General features: G+C 41.9%; 1 long non-coding RNA gene across 1 annotated transcript; it reads right to left on the bottom strand.

Moving 5' to 3' along the window:
- Nucleotides 1-1043: 1043 nt before the first annotated feature.
- Nucleotides 1044-15831, bottom strand: LOC117534570. Its single transcript, XR_004567253.1, has 4 exons — nucleotides 15785-15831; nucleotides 4935-4974; nucleotides 4342-4500; nucleotides 1044-4162 (listed from the first exon to the last, which is right to left on the bottom strand). It is a non-coding gene; the product is annotated as an uncharacterized LOC117534570 (long non-coding RNA).
- Between the last annotated feature and the right edge of the window lie 2142 nt (nucleotides 15832-17973).

Below are 17973 nucleotides of genomic sequence, written 5' to 3'. Positions count from 1 at the left end.
AATCATGATGATTGATGATGAGAAATGATGGATTCCAGAGAAGAGAAAACTTTAAAGGCCTTTTTCTCAAAATGATGACTCTGTAACAGTCATTATATAATGTGACATATTTTGCTTAATATTTGGAGTACAAAAACAATCCTGATATCATTAGAAAGCTAGGAATCAAAATGTGTCTTCGGGTCAATGCGACTGATTTCGATGGAGCAGGTCACTTTGCATTAGGTACAATAAAGCAGGCAGACATAACAGGAAGAATATGTACATTTTAACCCAATCAAATAGGACATTGTCACACCCTTCAAATGTATCCATGTAAATTACAACCAATAAAAAAGCTTAGATTTATTTATTTGTTACTTTATTTGTTACGTTGTTCTGTGTGTGTCAGCCGTTAACCTAGAAATAATATATACACTTGCAAACATGTCAGAAGAACCAGCGCAGAACTAAATACAGTCAATCTAAACTTAAATTTAACAACTGGAAGGTCACATTCCTGACATCCACATCTCCGGAGGCGGGTAAAGCTGTACAGCTAACTATCGGAAAAAAGGAGACCGCTAGTAGATTATTTGAGCAAAGAGAAGGTACTTCAACGCAGAATGGTACAAAAACAGAGAGTGGTTCGTTCTTTGCAAAACCACTAAACGATAGTGATACATTGCGATGTTAACAACCTCATGATAACCTCATATTTTTTTTAACTTAGGATCATACCTGTGTTTAGTCTAGAAAAAGGTAAATGTGTGCATTTTATTATAAAGTTGTGTATATTTACAGACTATTGCAAAAACTAAGAAGCTTATAAACATCAGGTTTAAAACTAAAAGAGCTTTACAAAAAAGTAACACAATTAAAGATGTTTGGAGTTTTATTTGAGTTATTCATTTACATTTTTTGTCAAAGAGATGCTGATTTGAAACCGCTGTTAGGCCTACATACAGTTACGGCATTTCCTGTTTCTGCCGGAGAGAGGGGAGTTTGTCCCAAAGCTTGCTGCTGTATTTACTCCCTCCATCTGACAGGAGGGAGCCTCATGTGTCACTCCACGGAGTTCACTCCGTCACGGAGGGGGAGTGTGTAGGTGTAGGGCGTGGTTTGGGATTGGGCCATACACACGCACTTTTTTTGGCCCCCCCACTTCTAAAATGAATCTGGCGCGCCTGCCACAGAGGATACATCAGATGTATCCCTGAAATCTGGGAAAAGAAGGCCGCGTCCAAACCGTTCTTTTTATACATCCATGGTCCAAACCGTCCAAACCATGGATGTCCAAACGGCGGTACTACAATTTCCGTGTCAGTCCGCGACGTCACCCGGCCCAGAAATATGTATATGGGAAAGAGACGTCTGTAAATCATCGGATACCTTTTTAAAAAAACGAAATAAACTATCTTATAGCTCTTATTAGAATCATTAAGTCCTTAAAGTTGTAAAATGCATTAAAAGCTGAAACTAGATTTATTTTCTCTCTCCACCCGGCTGAAAAAACCAACATAGAATTCATGCTGGTCTATGCTGGTTTTTGCTGGTGAAGCTTCACCAGACCATGCTCGTAAACCAGCAAGACCAGCATGGGAAAGCTGGTACACCAGCATGGCCTTGCTGGTGAAGCTGGTACACCAGCAAGGTCTCATTATGATATAGCTGGTGAAGTTGGATTACCATTTTAGCTAAATAAATAGAGAGAGACATAGACAGAGAGACATAGACAGAGAGAGATAGAGACAGACGTACAGTACACTGGGTGTTTCTCAATGTCAAGGAAGGATCCTCCAGAGCCACTATTTCAAGGATACACGTCATCGAGTCCCGCCGAAGGACTGTTCCATAATATTGGTGCACATTGTAGCATAAACCACAAATATCAACTAAAGAGGCAAAGTCAAAACAAGGTTCATTTTAATTATTTATTTAGGTGCAAAACGCTCAAAGGTCTCATTCAAACCTAATAGTCCGCTTCTCTGATGCGCACCAGACGAGTTTGTTCCATTGTTTCATTTTTCAGAAGGTTCGGTTTGCGTTCACACGGGCAAAACTCAAACGGACTGTAAACTTTAAACACAAGTCATGTGCACATTTTCTACGCCATAGCCTACTTACATTTAAATGTGTACTGCTTCACTTCAGCCATTTTCCGCCAAAGATTTTGGAAATTGGTCCGTGCGCAAAGCATTGTGGGGATTTTAAGACCGCGGAGGATACACATGTGCATCCTCGAAATTTCCCGCAACGAAGGACTTCCTTGACATTGAGAAACACCCGGGACGATCTGTTCATCTGTCATACTGATCATACAATAAAGCCATCGAAATTATAATATGATACAACACGTCATTCTGGTCTCTGTGTGTCATTCAAGCTCGGCTCTCTGTGTGTGGCATGAGCGCATTGTGAGTGAGTGAGTGAGCGAGCGAGAGAGAGAGAGAACGCACCGGGGATTGTTGTTGTTAGCATCTGGTTAGCTAGCTAAGCAAATGGACATAAGGAGCTGTTTCTACAACAAGGTGGGGGAGAGTCTCAGATAACCTCAGCTCAGGTGAGGTAAAGGACTCTCTGAGTGTTTAGATAGTTAACTTTAGTCTAAGTAATAATTAGTGGGTCTCAAACTGTTTAATCACTATTTATGTAAACAAGTATTTCCAAGGCACCCCTTTATATGATCATTTAAGAAATACAAAATAAGGGAATAAATGAAAAACAGGTATGAAATAATTCCAATTCATATTATAGGACACACTGTAAAACCTAACATCGTGTAAGTCATCGTCATAAGAATTAATAAGTAAGCCTTACTTATTTTATTTTGTATTAACACTCAGTTTAAATAAGTAACCTGTAATACGTGGTCGAAAAATCTACCTAACTCAATGTAATTGATGTGAGCTAATTTTAAAAAACTAAGTTAGTGGACACGGTTATTTTTTTTTCAACATTAGGACATGCGCAGATCACTCCTTAACCACTTGGCGCTCATTTACTTTCTGGAACTTTCTGGAACATGTGCAACAAGCCCTGCAGCAGATGGACGTCCCCCCACCGGCTATGGTCATTCTCATTGTCGCACTCAGCATTACAGTGAATATTTTGCTGAGCACACTGCTTTGGTGAGTACATATTAACATCCCAACCGACCGTTTTTGCTGTCTTGTTGTATTTAATCTCAAGGTGTATATGCTTGCTAGTTAAGATGACATTAGCATTAGCTTAACATTAGCTAACGTTAGCTAATGCTATCTTAACTATTGCGGACATAATGTGGCGAAATCCTGTTGCAGCTTGGCCCAGGAGGTAGTCTTAAGAGTGTCAACATTTAATAAACGGAGATAGACGAGGGCTGACTTGATTTAACTGCATAAAAGTGCTTTTTGTATAAGTTGAGGTTCTGTTTAGAAGGCATTGAACAAAGACTAGCACGTGAGTAACTTAATTATTAATGTCATTAATGAAGTTACACTTCACAACGTGTGAGCGCCAGTCAGTATACTCCTAGCGGGTTGCGGTGCGGGACAGGGAGCTTGAGGAGTGACCCTCCGGCCCGGCCTCGGTGCAGACTGGCGCATTTCCACTACAGCGCGGTTTAAGCGTGCCGTTTTTGGTTCCCACTTGGCGTAGGACCGGCTAGCGGGTACTATTTCACAGTTTTTCTGGCCCCATAAAATCAAGGTTCTTAGCGGGCCAACAACCAAGCTGAGTTGGGCTGAGTATGCTAAACTAGAGAGAGAGAATCGCTGGCAAGGGGGCTACAACTACAACAAAATGAACATATTTGACCGTGAATTAATTGTAATACACGTTTAAAAAATGATGCCGAAGTAACAACATACTGATACCGGTTAGTAAAAACCATGAATTAATGCTTTGACAAGTCTGCAGACAGACGGCAGGCGAAAAGCTTTTAAAATGTGTGTTTGCTAAATGGAGATTGGCTAACCTAACAGTATATCAGTGATGCAAATTAGGCGCGTTTCGGCGCCTCCCGGTTTTTTAAAGCTGATTTGGGTGACTTGTGTAATTCGTGGAGAACCGAAGAGTTTTCGTTTTGGGGGTGGGGGTTGTCCGTCCGACTGACTCCAACGAAGAAATCGTTGGAGTCGTCGCCAAGAACAATCGCAATCCCTTTGAGGACAACAGAGCGCTGTTCAGTCACGTCTGGTATCTAATGATAGAGATAAAGAAGACAAAGATTAGGTTAAATTACAAAGTCACAAGATGAACAATGTTGGCCTTTTCCATCTTTTTGAGGGGTTGTTTTAATTATTTTTAGAAGGCTTTTGAAGTTGTACCATATCGTCATCAATGACAAGTGACAAAAAGTTGCTAAGTTATATTACTTACCACCCAGTTGATGCTCTGCATCAACTCTGTCAGTTTCTGTCCAACCGATCCTTTCTTTGATTTGAACAGTTGGATGAAACGTGGGGTGTGCTGGTCCAGAGCCTCAAAGAAGTCTGCCTCAAGGCTCCTACTGGTAACGCCATTAAATTCGGCAAATACCTGAAAAAGTAGAGAAGGGGGTGGGGTAGGAGATGGAAAACCAGCACATTAGGAAGACATCTGATGTTCTTTGCTTTTGTGTGAATTAAAGGTGGAATAAACATTGCTCTGAAAGTTACAGCCTTGATATGGACAAGTCACCTTTTGCTTCAACTTCAAATGTTCTCGCAAATGTGTGAAAAAGTCTGCTTGACTGCAAGGCTCTATAAAGTCGCATACCTGACAGTGGAACGCTGTTTCACTCACTTTCTCGATATCCTTAAGAGTGTGCCATGTTGATAAGTGAACCTTGAGTGCATTAAAAGATTTAAACGTGCAAAGGCATTCCTTATGGAGGCATGGGAGTGGTGATGTCCTAGTATGGCAGCCATGTTTGAGGCGGTAATGCCTAAGTAAAAAGCCTCTTTTTTCAGAGCAAAATTAGCAGAACTTACAGGTCCACTGCATCGGAGGTTTTCAATCTGCTTGGCAAATCTGAAAATCAAGAACGACAAACCAACAAAAATAATCAAACATCACGTATACAACAATTTAGAAACTACGATGTTGTATTTACCTGATTCAGAATGCAAAATGTGTTATTATGAAATAAGTGAAAGTGAGAAGAGGACTCAATTGTATCCATGCTATTGTTGTGATCAAATTCTAGTGATGTTAAGATAAAGCTCTTACGCCGCTGCTCATAGAAAAAATACAAACGATCAGAGAGGAATTGTGTAGTTTGTAAAAATTAGGGCTGTCAGTCGATTAAAATATTTAATCGCACATTTTTTATCTGTTCTAAATGTTCCTTAGAGGAATATTTTTCAAGTTTTTAATACTCTTATCAACATATGAGTGGACAAATATGCTTTATGCTAATGTCAGTGTGAGAAAAAGTTTTTAGAGTATTTGTCCATGGACAAGTGAGTTTGGCAATTTACTTGTCCGAATACATTTTTCACTTGTCCAAAATGGACAAAAATTGGGGCCACTGGAATCTTCTTCTTCGTCATCGTATTTTACATTTTCCCACGGTTTTTATGACACCGCTAACGTAAGTGAGCGGTAAGATTTTACTGCATCACACATAGGGTTGGGTATAGTTTGGATTTTAACGATTCCGGTTCTGCTTTTCGATTCCGGATATTTTTGGTTCTCAATTCCGGTTCTTTGAGAGGGTAAAAATAAGTCCCATGACAAACAGGGAGAAAAATATATTTATGAAAACATTAAGTCCAATCTGTATTCCTATTTACAAATCACTTCATACTTTTTAATTTCTTACGGTTATTGAATAAAGGTGCAGTTTGAGAATGTACAATTGGCCCAGTCTCCTCTGATGTTACACTGCAACCTGCCTGTGAGACAGAGTCCAACCACACATGTCCAACACATACGTGTATAACCTAATAATAATAATACATTATATTTATTAGTGCTGGGGGGAAACTATTATTTTGAAAACGATTAATTGGGCGATTATTTGATCGATTAGTCGACTAATCTAACGATTATTTTTCTGTTGTTCAATTCATAAAAAACGTAATGTAAAAAAAACGTAATGTAACATTCTTTTTTTCACGATACTGTGTCTCAGGGGATCTTAATATTTAAGAACCTATTAATGTGTTATACCAGATTAACGGAAATAATCTCAGCTAACTGACGATACAAACCATTTTTACCAAAACAAAACACAAGTCTCATAAGAAGCATCTAAATGACCCCTGAGCGAAAAATGCTAACGGACATTGGCACAGAACTCAAGATAAAAGTACCCTTATTACTTATCGTAGCTGCACATACAATATATCCGATTAAAGCTGAGACTCCACAGATTATGTAGGTATATAGTATCATCACTGAGTGATCCGGACTCGCGACAGGGGAAGCAAATACAGTAATCACAACACGTACCACGTGGTTACTTTTTAAACAATGTTAAGTCCAACAATGCATTTCATGTTTATCTAAAAGCTTGTAGAGTACTATATCTACACAGTGAAAATGTTTGGTAGTGCAAGTGCAACTCATGAGCCCTATCACACTTGGATGTGCTGGTGGTCATTTTAATGTTTTTAATTCATTCATGACAACTGCGCACCAGCTTACGTGCAGCCCTGGCCTGGACATTGCTTGGCTCCATTAGTTGACAATCTGCAGACGTAAACTAGCTACCATTCCAGCCAACATTAAATGCTGACAAACGTTAACTGACACACAGCTGGCGCCGCTAGCTAGGTAGCTAACATTAACTACTAACCGTAACCAACCAAGCACGAACAAACCGCACGGAGAGCAATAAGATAGTTAGCACTACCGAAGTGCACAGAACTCAAGCTGCACAACACACTACACAAACGTGGAATTAATTTAGCCAAAGTTAGTACTTACTTATCATTGTTCCCTCCACGAGAGACAATGGGGTGCCTCCGCTTTAAATGTTCCAACATAGCCGTTGTGCTTGTGTGATATGCCAACTCCATTTGGCAAAGACTGCAAATGACAATATCTTTGCGTTTTGGACTAACTTTAAAATATTCCCATGCTTTTGAAGACCTAGGGCGAGATGTTTTCGTTTGGGGGCTTCGTGCGCAATCCTGTGAGGAGGAGGTGGTAGCCGTTTCAGTCTCCATTGTGTTTGAAGTGCGATTGCGAACTGCTTGTTGCTTTGGATGACCCACGTGTGTGTAGCGACGCGTCGACGCGGAAATTTGTCGTCGACGATATTTTGAAGTCGACGTCGTCGACGCCTCGCTACAGCACTAATATTTATAGCCTATAGGCCTAGCGCTTTTCTACAAATCAAAGACGCTTGCACGCTTACACATGTCCTGCAATACACATGCTGCAGCTGCCCAGCTGCTCACAGTTTGTAAAAGTAAATAAATAGTATTTTCATTTCAATAATGTACTTTCTATACCCTGCTTCATAAACAATACTGACATTACATTACATTACATTGCATTTAGCTGACGCTTTTATCCAAAGCGACTTACAATAAGTACATTCGACCAGGAAGACACAACCTTGAAGAAAACAGAATCATATAAGTACATCAGGTTTCATAGAGCCAAACATTTCAAGTGCTACTCAACTGGCTTTAGGTAAGCCAGTCCTTTATTAGTATAATTAAGTACAGTTCATCTTCGTAAATAGACGGAGGGTTTCAGCCATATTTCAACATTTTTACGACGACGTCAGTCTTACAATAGCGTGGCCTAGCAACAGCTAAAGCCTGGTAGGCTACTGCTATTTAGCTAGTTGGTAGCAAAATGCCTCCGTTCTCTACAGATGACTTCCAGAAACTTATACAGAAGATAGCTGTGTTGGAAATGAAAATGCAACGGTTGGAAGTTAACGTGGAAATGAATGGACTATGTTGTGGGAATGACACGACTTTACCAGTGTTGCAAAATAATGGAGAAGGGTATGCTAACTCACAGCTAGTTAGCAGCTACAAGGATTCCAAGGAACAGGAGGGCTGTGTACCGGGTAATAAATCTACAAGTGATAGTCCTCCCTGGAACTCTCTGGGTGCAAAGCCTAAGAGTAAATCATTTCCATGGGATTTGGGAGGACGGATAACAGGCAGAGCCCAGAGCTCCGAAATCTGTGATGCGACCGGCTGGCCTGCATTGTTATCACCCAGGAAGAGCCCCTCTTCAACCCCTATTCATACTAGGAAACAGCAGTGGACAGCTGCTAAAGGCAGAATTACAAACAATCCTCCTAAACCACCAAGTGTGCCTATCCAGAACAGATACGCTCCGCTGACCGAGAACCGGAGATCTGATGACCTGGATAACCTGTCCTCTTCACGCAGCAGGGTAAGGACCAATAGCTACTCTAAAAGTAAAAGGCTAGAGGGAAAGCTAACGACTGGGCCTGAAACTCTGATTGTGGGTGACTCTGCTGTAAGAGATGTAAAAGGTCTGTGTAGTAAGAACAACACCAAAGTACTCTGTTTTCCCAAGGATGTGGTCTCTGACTTGGCTGAGAAGATCCTGCATATTGGGGATGAACATCCGACTGTGAAGAATGTGGTACTGCACATTGGAACAAATGATGTTGTGAAACAACAGTCAGAAGTGCTGAAAGAAGACTTTAAATGTTTGTTGGAAACTGCCAGCTCTCTAAATGCAGAGGTGTTCATCAGTGGCCCTCTACCGCCAGTCAGAAGAGGAGTGGAGAGATTCAGCAGATTGTTTGCACTGAACACCTGGCTTTCAACGGCCTGTACTGACCATTCTGTTCATTTTATTGACAATTTTAACTTTTTCTGGGATCGCAGACATCTTTTCAAGACAAATGGAGTTTGCCTGAACAAGTCAGGAGTGAAATTGTTTATCTCTAACATATTCAACTGCCTGCGTCATCAATCTGTTCCCTCTGCCAAGGACAAGCAACAAGAGGAATCAAAACAGGAGAAAGACACAACACATCACGCAGAAAACCCTGAAGAATTATCACTGCACCCGCCTGAGGAATGTTCTGATTATGGGAGACATATGAGACACATGGAGGAGTCTCCACTGCCCCCCCCCCCCCCCTGTCAACGCCTTTGAGGATACTCCGTTCACCCTTTCACCCTCGCCCACCCTCCTGGAGATCGATGAACACACAAAGGAGATACAGAGGGTTGGCACCGATTCCTTCCTGGAGTTCAAAGACCAAACGAAGGCGATACGCAGGGCTGGCACCATGTCCTTTACCCCCGCTCCTCAACGACGCCCACCAAAATCACCGCGGAGACGCGCACCATCTCCCCCGTCCTCATCACCGCGCCTACGTCAACCACCTCCCCCACCTGGCAGCATGTCCTCTACCCCCGCACCATCTCGCCCGTCTCCATCACCGTGCCTACGTCGACCACCTCCCCTCCCTTCGAGGGGGCATCTGCAGTCTCCGAAGCCTGATAAGGATGTGTGTGTACAAAACACAACAAACTCTTACTGATATGTGATGGGTCCAGGCTCAAGGGCGTATGGCACTCTCAACTCTTTCCAGGACATGTCGGGGCCCTGCCTGCCAGTAGCTTTGCCGATATCTGTGTTGATAGGTAATAGATTAAGAGCGGTGAATCATAGAAACAGGAAGCGCTCAAACGTTTCTGTGAGTTTATCTAATTTAGCAGTGATTCCATGTCAGCCACAGCTTGTTACAAAAAACATGACTGATAGTGTGTTTAACAAACTTAAACTAGCTTTATTAAATGTCAGGTCTATGGCAGGAAAAACATTTTTAATCAATGATTTTATCACTGAGCACAATCTCGATTTTATGTTTTTAATGGAAACTTGGATTGAACAAAATAACAGTGCAGCTGTTCTTATCGAATCAACCCCTCCCAACTTCAGTTTTATGAGTCAGGAAAGAATGCATAAGAAAGGGGGTGGAGTTGCTATTCTGTTCAATGATTCCCTTCAATGCAGGAAGACATCTTATGGGAACTTTGATTCTTTTGAATATGTGGCCCTTCGGCTGAAATGCTCCTCTCGAGCTCTGTTCCTAAATATCTATAGACCACCCAAATACTGTGCAAGCTTTTTTGATGACTTTACTGAACTGCTGTCTATAGTGTGTATTGACTTTGACCGTCTAGTCATTGTTGTTGATTTTAACATCCATGTTGACAACCCCCAGGACAGAGGGGCTAAAGAACTGTTTTGTGTTCTTGATAGCTATGGACTGACTCAGCATGTGACGGAGCCCACGCACAATAAGGGGCACACTCTGGACTTAATTATCTCAAAGGGTCTGAATATCTCTAAGGTTGTGGTGACTGATGTTGCACTCTCTGACCATTCCTGTGTTTTCTTTGAGAGCTCTATTTCTGTTCACAAAAATGTTCAAAAAGAGGTAACCACAAAGCGATATTTAACTGAAAATACTAGGGAAATGTTTACTCAGAATTTCTCTTCCACACTTGCCCCTGCCAACATCTCAGTAAATGAGCTAGTAGATCATTTTAATTCAAAAATTAAAAATGTTATAGATGCCATTGCTCCAACTAAGGTAAAGGAAGTGTCAGGCAAGAAAATATCTCCATGGAGAAAGGCCATGACCGTGAGAACAGAAAAAAGAGAATGTCGAAAAGCTGAACGCAGGTGGCGAAAAACAAATCTCCAGGTTCACTTTGAAATCTATAAAGAGAGACTTGGCCTTTATAATTTGGAATTGAAAAACGCACGACAATCGTTCTTCTCTGACATCATTACCAAAAACAAAAACAACGCACGTGCTTTGTTTGCTACCGTCGACAGACTAACTAACCCCCCAGTGTCAGTAGCCTCTGAATTTCTATCCACCAGGGCGTGCAATGATTTTGCCTTCTTCTTCACTGACAACATTCAGAAAATCAGACAAGCAGTCAGTGCCTCTGCATCAGGAACAGCAAATGTGTTGTCCCTATCTCCACTTAACATCAATTCAGACATCAATTCATACATCATGACACAATTCCATCAGATTAATGATAAAAACCTAGAGGACATTATTCAACTTCTGAAATCCTCCTCTTGCTGCCTTGATATTATTCCAACAGGATTTTTTAAAGATGTTTTGCCTTGCATGGCCTCAGATCTACTTCATATAGTAAACAAATCTCTTCACTCAGGTATTTTTCCACAGGCCCTGAAAACTGCAGTCATTAAACCGCTCTTAAAAAAGAATAATCTAGATGCTTCAGTAATGAACAATTACAGGCCCATATCAAACCTCCCATTTCTAGGTAAAATCATTGAAAAAGTAGTCTTTCAACAGTTGAGTAATTTCTTGCATTTAAATGACTGTTTTGATGTGTTCCAGTCAGGCTTTCGTCCAAACCACAGCACTGAGACTGCTCTTGTAAAGGTCTTCAATGACATCCACTTAAACACAGGCAGTGGCAGAACTTCAGTGTTAGTATTATTAGATCTCAGTGCTGCGTTTGACACTGTTGACCACAGCATATTACTCGACCAACTGGAAAACTGGGTGGGACTTTCGGAAACAGTTCTGAATTGGTTTGAATCCTACTTAAAGGACAGAAACAACTTTGTTTCTATAGGTAAATACACATCTGAGTTGACAAATATGACGTGGGGTTCCTCAAGGCTCCATCTTGGGGCCTCTTCTCTTTAACATCTACATGCTACCACTGGCTCAGATAATGAAGAACAACAAAATAAGTTACCATAGCTATGCAGATGACACACACATTTACGTGACAATTTCACCAGGAGACTATGCTCCAATTCAAACACTGAGTAAGTGCATTGAACAAATCAATGACTGGATGTGTCAGAACTTTCTCCAATTAAACAAAGATAAAACTGAGGTAATGGTTTTTGGAGCCAAGTCAGAACGTATAAAAGTTAGCGCTGAGCTTCAGTCTGCAATGTTCAAAACAACAGATAAAGCCAGAAATCTAGGTGTAGTCATGGACTCTGACCTGAGTTTCAACAGTCACATTAAAATAGTTACTAAATCAGCCTACTATCACCTAAAGAATATATCTAGGATTAAAAGACTAATGTCACAGCAGGATTTGGAAAAACGTGTCCATGCTTTTATCTTCAGTAGACTCGACTACTGCAATGGTGTCTTCACAGGTCTCACTAAAAAATCTATTAGGAAGCTGCAGCTGATTCAGAACGCTGCTGCTCGAGTCCTCACTAACACTAAGAAAGTGGATCACTCCTGTTCTGAAGTCTTTACACTGGCTTCCTGTGTGTCAAAGAATAGATTTCAAAATACTGCTGCTGGTTTATAAAGCACTGAATGGTTTAGGCCCAAAATACATTTCTGACCTCCTGCTAAATGATGAACCATCCAGATCTCTCAGGTCTTCAGGGACTGGTCAGCTTTCTGTCCCCAGAGTCAGAACTAAACATGGAGAAGCAGCGTTCAGTTATTATGCTCCAAATATCTGGAACAAACTCCCAGAAACCTGCAGGTCCGCTGCAACTCTGACTACTTTTAAATCCAGGCTGAAGACTTTTCTTTTTGTCGCTGCTTTTAATTGAACTATTCATATCTTAAACTGCACTGTAACTTTTATCCATGTACTTTTTTCTTTTAATGTTTATTTTATTAGCTTTTCTTTTTAATGACTGATTTTAAATGCCATTTTCTTAATCTCTTTCATTTTTTGTAAAGCACTTTGAATTGCCTTGTGATGAAAAGTGCTATATAAATAAACTTGCCTTGCCTTGCCTTGCCTTGCCTTGCCTATAAAAGTGCTTCGTTAATAGTTCTAACGCTCGAAGTGGAGTCGAAAGAGATGAGTTTTCAGTTTGCGCCGGAAGATGTGCAAGCTATCTGCTGTCCTGATGTCAATGGGGAGCTCATTCCACCATCTTGGAGCCAGGACAGCAAACCCACGTGTTTTCGCCGATGGGAACTTGGGTCCCCCTCGCAGCGAGGGCGCAACGAGTCGTTTGGCTGATGCAGAGCATAGTGCACGCGCTGGGGTGTACGGTTTAACCATGTCCTGGATGTACGAAGGGCCAGATCCATTCGCAGCATGGTAAGCAAGTACCAGTGTCTTGAAGTGGATTCTAGCAGTTACCGGAAGCCAGTGAAGGGAGCGGAGGAGCGGAGTGGTGTGGGAGAATTTAGGAAGGTTGAAGACCAGACGAGCCGCTGCATTCTGGATGAGCTGCAGAGGTCGGATGGCACATGCAGGTAGACCAGCCAGGAGGGAGTTGCAGTAGTCTAGGCGTGAGACATCCCTGTGCTCCTCCGAGTCTGGGGGTCCGGGGATGTGAGAACAGCGCGAGGACACAGACAGGGAGGCTGCTTTACTTCATAAAGGAAATGGCGGTCAATATTAACAACACAGGAGCTAAAACGCTTAATAACCTTCATTACGTGTTAGAGAAAGAACATACGAAAGTTTGACAAAGATGAGGCTGTTAAACGGGCAGCGGATCCGCTGTGTGTAGAAAGAGAGAGAGACGCTGAGCTGCACCGTGCAGCGATCAGCTGATACGGAGCATAGAGAGAGAGAGCTGCGGTCCGCGGGGCCACTGTGCTACACTTCCCGCCCCCGTCTAACTGTACAGAAAGCGGCGAGATGCATTTCCTTAGGAATCGACAAACAGAACCGAAACTAACATTTCTAAACGAACAATGGCGGACATGTACAATTTGCGAATGAGTTCTGCCTTTTGTAAACTGAATTTATCAATAATTTGTCAATAAATCAGGGCGAAAAACGTCACTTGTCCGCCGGACAAGTCAATTGAAAGATCTACTTGTCCGATATTGTAAATAACACGTCCCGGACAGTGGGACGTGTACTTTTTCGCACACAGTTTAATGTTTATTATCATTTGAACAATGGCAAATATTCTCATGAATATTAAACACAACAACCTCTGAACATTACAAATATTCGCCTTAATTCAACCTGGAACCTCTCATACAATACAAATTGTGTGTGTGTGTGTGTGTTCGTTGGAGCTATGTGCAACTCAAGGCATATGCTCAAACGGGAGCTGCCTGGAAGCTGCAATCATGTTGCGCACTATCCGTGCTGAGTGTGCTGACTTCTCGTATAATGTCCCACTGTCTGGCTTCCTGCATAAAGTCAAGTGCTCGGCGCAGTTGTCGGCGAAATGTCACTCCTCTGTTTTCATTTAAACAGCTCCATATCCGTTAGCGCAGCTAGCTAGCACCAGATGCTAACAACAACAATGCACGTAAGGTCTCTCTCTCGCTCGCTCGGGCCACACATACACACACCCTCCCTGCCGGTGAGCGTGGAAGTGTGGTCTGCCACAAGCGGGCGGCAGGAGCGGGCTGTCAGCATCAGCTTGTAGATGGTATTTTAAACTCGATGCGCTCTGAAATCTACGGGGCGGCCGAGGACAAAAAATACACATGCGTTAATCGCGTTAAAATAATTAATGGCGGGTTTTTTTTTTTCCGTTAATGACAGCCCTAATATATATATATTAGGGCTGTCAAACGATTACAATTTTTAATCAGATTAATCACAGCTTTAAAATGAATTAATCATGATTAATCACCATTCGAACTATGTGGAGTACTTCGTGACCACAGAGTGTGAACGTTGTGATCAGCTGTTTTAGCGCAGTTCTCCTGTGAAGGGGGGGGAGTCTCCCTCCGCAGCCGGTTGGCGTAGTTTTGGCACAATTCCGTTGTACAGACCGACGTTAACAGCAGCCCTGTCTGTGCACACGGAGACCGACTCTGTCGTCCGGTGATCTAACCGCCTTCTGGAAAAGCTTCACAAGTACGTCGGTACGCAAATGCGCTTTGTGACACAAGTGACGGTACGCATTTCAGATTACGCACATAACCTGCGTACCAGTTATGTGCACCCCGTACTACAGCAAAAGTATTCTCCGTCGGGACTTCCTGCAACAACACCACGCCGTTATCAAAGATGTTCTATTGAGAAGACGATCACTACGTGACAAAAGTTTTCAAAACCGTGGCTGCTGAAATCAATCTTACTAACTGCTGTCTGTGCAATTTACTCGGCGCGAGTTGGCAGACTTTATTTTGCTTTCTTTAACATCATTTTTCATGGTGGGGCTAAGCCATTTCTTGGTATGGGTGTAGCCTACCCCAGCCATACCCTGGCGCTGCCACTGGTGGCACGTATGGGGCGGGCCATTCTGCACATGCGTTAAATGCGTTAAATATTTTAACGCAATTAATTCAAAAAATTAATTACCGCCGTTAACGCGATAATTTTGACAGCACTAATATATATATATATATATATACATATACAGGGTTGTGTAACGGGTCACAACCGTAAGTGACCTGTTAACGGTCAGGAAACGACAGCGAAGCATCTGGGTGTCTTTTCTGGCATTTATTCTGAGAACAAAAATAATATTCTCTTTGCATCCGCATTGCACATCCTCAGCAGTGCTCACTTCAATGTCTTCTAGTATTTATTTATACATTGAGAAATTATTAAATTACCAAGAAAATCTTATTTTTAAGTAATCTTACAAAATACAAACATACCTGAGAACAAAAATAATGTTCTCTTTGCATCCGCGTTGCACATCTTTACAAAAGAAAAGAAAGAAAAGTCAGAAAGTGTTGACATGTAAACAAAGAAAATTACGCAGATCGCATCTATTTCCCGCCAAAACCACACCGTAGATATCACTCAAAAATACAATTTATTATGGTGGAAACTTAACAAAACCGGTTTAATAATATACCCAAATTGACACTTAACTACATACACTACTTTCATAAACTTAAATAGCCGGTTTACCACACAAAATTGTAATGAACTATAACACAATTCCTAGCACAGCTTACCCTCAGCAGTGCTCACATCGATATATGAGTGCTCACTTCAATGTGAGGGGAAAGCGGAAATGACATGCAGGAACTAGAAAACGATGTGCAACGGGAAAGTGTTCCCACTAGAAACAATACTCAAAAATATTAAAAGGAAACAATCTCATAGAAATAAAATTCACAACCTATTGTAAATCGTCATTTATAACTAATCATTATTTATACACATGTTTAACTCTGTTCCAGTTGGTTGAAGTGTTTTGCCCAAAATACCAAACATACCTCATCTGCACTTTTCCCCATTTAAAAAGGAATTGTAATCAATGCTTTTAGATGTAAATGGTTTATTGTATCATTACTATGGGTCTCTGAAACAATCAGACTTTAACCACACTGTTATCAGACTTTTAGCACTCTTTTCCCCACAGAAACGACTTCAAACCATCAGTGTCACTATTGTGGGGATGTAGGAATGTACCTGTGTCTGGTGCGGAGCCTCCCTGCACTTTAAATAGATTGATTTGCTTTTATTTATCGTATTTTCTACTGTTAATGCACTGTGCTCATGTCGGGTGATTCGCTCCCTGGAGCCCTCCTGTGGGTAATCTTGGAACTGCACTTAAATAGTTTTTCTCACTTTTAAAATACTTTCTGCCCTAGAAATGATTTTTAATCAGTAGGCTATTACCATTATTTAGGGGCTGCATGAACACGAATTTGAGCATCCATTCCCTGCACACTTTCCTCCTATTTAAAACACTTTTCAGTGAGGTGCTGCAGCCTGCTTCTCTCCTTTTTCTCTGCCCCTATTTAAAACACTTTTCCTCCTGAAACACTTGCTAGAGGTGAAATCTCAATTTCAGCCCTGATTTTGGCACAACTTGTAAATTAGTTAAATGTAGCCTTATGTTTTTATTTAAGTCGCTGTTCATTGTTTGTTATATAAAGCAGATTTAATTATACCCTATGGAGGCTGATGTGTGGATGTTGTGTCCTTTCGATAACTTTGTTGAGCTTGTTTTTAGCTGCATGTCTTTTTCTATCTCACTGAACAAAGTCCCTGTATGTGAACTGCTTCAGCTGATAAGGCTGGTTATGAATCAGACGGAGGAGCTGCAGACAGGTGAAGGTGTGAAAGTCCAAGTATGAAGTCCGACTGCCAGACGCCATTTTACAGCTCGACACGAGGAGGACAACAGGGTGAGTGTTAACACCAGGATCTGCTTTGTAACACATTCATTATTTACTCTGTCAAACTGGATGTCAGAAAATAACTTATTGGTTAACAATCTGCGTCCTAGAGTCCAATGAGACTTCTGCAAGTGTTGTACACTTTTATTATTTCCTGTTTTCTGATTCGTCAGAGTTACAAGCACCGGCATATACACGCGGTACAAACAGTAACGAGCTTACTCCCGCCTGACTCGCCCCCGGAGCAGCAGTCTTCGTCGCCCGAAACTACTCCGCCCATCTGCGGCCCGCAGGTGCCAGCCAGGATACCACGGCAAAACAGACAGAGCTCTGAGGTTTGGAAAGAGTCGAGCTGGTGGTGAGGTGTGTCATCCACCTGTCTTGGTTCCGGTGTGAAGGCCTGCTCCTGCCTGTTTCTGCTTCTACGGGTGCGAAGGCCTGATCTGAGATACTGCGGAGAAACCTGGAGAGTCGCTACGCTGCTGCCTCCCTGCCTGGTTCTTGCTCCGGGAACAGCGTGGATACTGTTGTGCTGGACTGGGAGAATGGCGGGTGTCGTGTTTCTGCTGTGCTGGACAGGAGAAGATCGCTAGTCATCCTGAAAAATCTACTGGATTCGGGTATGTTCTGCCGCCCGCAGTGGACATCCCCTGTACAGTTTCGGAGGTGTTGCACAAACAATTGCTGGTTGCACTGTGTCCTCACTTACTATGCGTAGGATGCAGCATTGGTTTTTATTAATGTATAAAGCCATTTTAGGTAAGCTTCCACTCTACATATGTGCCAGATTTGGTTGTAAGAGTCACAACCTCAGAGGTTGTAAGAGTCACAAACTGGGGCAAATCTGGCACATATGTAGAGTGGAAGCTTACCTAAAATGGCTTTATACATTAATAAAAACCAATGCTGCATCCTACGCATAGTAAGTGAGGACCATCCAGGTAGGCTATACAGTTTGCAAGGATGAGTCCTATAGGGTGTATTTGATATATAACGCAGTGCAGCATGGTAGAGTG

The sequence above is a fragment of the Gymnodraco acuticeps genome, unplaced genomic scaffold (genome assembly GCF_902827175.1).
Source record: "Gymnodraco acuticeps unplaced genomic scaffold, fGymAcu1.1, whole genome shotgun sequence".
NCBI lineage: Eukaryota > Metazoa > Chordata > Actinopteri > Perciformes > Bathydraconidae > Gymnodraco > Gymnodraco acuticeps.
The sequence above is the reverse complement of the archived record's forward strand: the minus strand, read 5'-3'. Positions and strand labels throughout refer to the sequence as shown.